We start from the raw sequence: 3,165 nt of genomic DNA, 5'->3' as shown, positions 1-3,165 counted from the left end.
TCTTCCCCCTCCCCCCTCTCATTTAAGATAACCTTGAGTGATGCCATGAGGAGCAAGGCAAGGCTGTCAATTACAGGAAGTACTGGAGAAAATGGACGTGTTATGACTCCAGAATTTCCAAAAGCAGTGCATGCTGTCCCTTACGTGAGTCCTGGCATGGGAATGAATGTCAGTGTGACTGATCTCTTGTGATTGATAAGAACCTTTTGAGTGCCTTACACAATGGTTTTCTTGTGCGTTTATTGTCAAAGTGGTGAGAGGCATCCAGTATCTTGAAGACTTTTCTTTCAGCCAAGAATTCTTAAATATGTGGAATTCACCTCGAATTGTAAGGAATGGTTACTTAAAAACACAACATCCTTTTCTACTCCAGTTCCAGAGGAAGCTTGGTGGACATGCACAGCTAACATGGAAGTACTATAATTTAACTGAAGTCTTTGTACAGACAACAAACCCGTTTCTGCAGCCACTATTGTTAGTCTCTTGATTCATAATGACTTAAGCACACTTGACATCAACTGCATCAAGATGTGACATGTTTTATAAGAAAAAGGAAAAAAAAACATTTAAATTAAAAAAATATTTTTAGGTATTTTCAAAAACAAACTGGCTTTTAAATAAATTTGCTTCCATATTGGTTGGATAAGACAAAAATAGTGATTAGACTGAGTGGGAAGTGATTATAAAGGCTTTAGGTATCAGTTCCATATTTTTCAAAGCCAAATATGTAAATGCTAAGGAAAGAAAACAAAGAGAAGATTCCAATCTTGTAATTTAATATTGTTATTAAAACTTTAATGTATCCTATTCTTTAACATTTGGTGTTAATATAAAATTACTTCGCGATGCTTGACATTTGAAATAAACATTTTTCTATTGTTTTATTTGCAAGTGGTCCAATTGATTTTGCTTAGCTACAGTTTGGTCATAAATCAAATGAGTTTAAAGATGTTATCAAATTGCTAGGTTCCCAGAGAAAATTGTCGCTTTTCAGAAGGCCAGGCGGTTTCTAGAGTAGAAACTTGTCCCAAAACAATATCTGAATCTGTTTTTAGTATATCTTACTATATGTAAAGAAATATTTAACATAAAGCATTTAATCTATGTGGATAAATGCTAATAGATTTAAAAAACTAATATTAAAAAACAAATATAATATGTGAGGTTCCATTTATAATGTTTGAGCTTGCAGAAGAGAAGTATTACTTGCAAATGAAGTTAGGAATGCCTAGAAAGCAGCTTTTTAAATATTTGCCCATGGATCAAAGTCCATAAACTAAATCTAACTTTTTTGTTTTCCAAATTATAAGAGCTGTCATAAGCCTTATATATTAAGAATAATTTAAGAACTTTTGAGTCACCTGCAGCATAATTTCTTCCCATTGCCATCAGTAAAAACAACTTTAATACCTTACATTTATACTTACTCCTCAGGTGGAATGGCTCTTTTAATATGTCCAGTTGGGGATAAAACATCACATTTCTGTAACTTTTGACTAAAGAGCTTATATTTCTCTAGTTACAAATTTAAAGGAACTCTCTTTCCCTTCATAAAAGGCCATTTATTTCTCTTAAAGCCCCCTAAAAAAATTTATTTAGGGTTTTAAACAATTGTTAACATCAAGTAGTAATTTTTAATATTTTTTATTCTCGTTATTTCTGCAAGCAAGCCTTTGTGTAGCACTAGATATCTTCTAAGTGCTATGAAAACAGTTTCATTGATTATGTTTCACAGAAGGGAAGGAGAATGTGTTCGATGAGGGATCGAACATGGTGATATGTAGTATCATGATGTTCTTCACCAAATTTAACGTTCCCAATCACAAATTCCAAGATAATACAATATAATTTCTGTGCATTTCTCCTCATCAGGAATGTTGGAGGTGCATTTTAAGTTTTAATAATTAATGCTAGAATGACCAAATTGCAGACTAATTGTTTCCATATTGTACTTCAAATGCGGTTTTAAAAATGAAAAAGATGACTACACAATCAATGCTATTTATTGTACCTCTGGGCCTACTCTTCTAAAAATTGTAGCTTATCAATTTTTCTCTGTCAAGCTTGAACTAATGTAAATAATTGAAATAATGTAAAGTTATATTTTCATGTTTTTATAGATACAACATGACAACAATACATAATGTAAGATATTTCAACTATGGATAATGTTGATTGGATAATGCACATCTCAGTTACAAAGCAGTAATCATAGTTTAATATCCATGTAACGGTGCATCAATATATTGCTATATAAATATGTCTGTGTGCATATAAGTGAAAAGTGGTCAAACAAGAGTGATGACAGCTGTCTAAAGGTTTTTTTATTCATTTTATATAAAAACTGTTCTGGAAAGACCAAAATGTTTATGAACTATTCTTATGTAAATTTACAACTGTCCTCTACTGTACTTTTTTGTTTACAGTATAGTACCTTATTTTCTGCTGTGTTAAGTGGGTGTCAAACTCCAAGGAGACATACACTTTCTACTACTTCTATTGAAGATATTGGAATTTCCAATTTTTCATGTGTACTATGTCGGAAAATGCTTTTGATTTTATTTTTAAATCTAACATCGGATGGCTTTCTCAGAGTGTTGTAAAAACTTCAATCATACATAAAACATGTTCTTACAAAAGGCAAAGATCTTTATTTTTTTATTGAATAGTTCTTTAATCATAGTGAGAAATCAAAAAGTATATTTAAGTTTATTCTGAAAGAAACCTGGCTGTTTCTATCAAACAAATACATCTTTGCTCAATTTATAGGTCAACTAAGTACAAATGTAATAGAGTAAAAATAACTTTCTCTTTTTCAGCTAAAATGAGTAACATTTTCAGTATTCCAAGTCTACAATCATTAAGTGCTTTGGGCATATGAAGAACTATGACTGAATTTATCACATTTCTTATTTTTTGGTAGATATCAATGTCCTACATTGCTACCATCAGCCATTACACTGTGTTGTAAGATCAGTTGTTTTTATAGTCCTATTAAAGAGCCAGAATGGTGACTTGCTCTACAAATTCCATCAGGGAACGCATTTCCAGGCTTATATGTTTCCAAAAATGTGGTCATTTATTGTTTTACGAGAGTACTAAGGAGAAACTTAAACAGTTCTGATTAAATCTTTTTATAAAGGTGATCATTTCAGTATTTAGGCA

General features: G+C 31.5%; 1 protein-coding gene across 3 annotated transcripts in view; it reads left to right on the top strand.

The window, feature by feature from the left end:
- The window catches only part of GRIA2 (glutamate ionotropic receptor AMPA type subunit 2), a 157,682-nt gene extending 155,043 nt beyond the window's left edge, over positions 1 to 2,639 (top strand). For all 3 annotated transcript variants that reach the window (XM_047717815.1, XM_047717814.1, XM_047717813.1), the window contains one exon: positions 28 to 2,639. The gene's annotated coding sequence lies outside the window, so the exon portion shown is untranslated. The remainder of the gene's footprint in view (positions 1 to 27) is intronic.
- Positions 2,640 to 3,165: the final 526 nt, after the last annotated feature.

This window comes from Lutra lutra, chromosome 2 (genome assembly GCF_902655055.1).
Source record: "Lutra lutra chromosome 2, mLutLut1.2, whole genome shotgun sequence".
In the NCBI taxonomy this organism is placed as follows: domain Eukaryota; kingdom Metazoa; phylum Chordata; class Mammalia; order Carnivora; family Mustelidae; genus Lutra; species Lutra lutra.
Note: the sequence above shows the minus strand (reverse complement) of the source record. Positions and strands in the feature narration are given on the sequence as shown.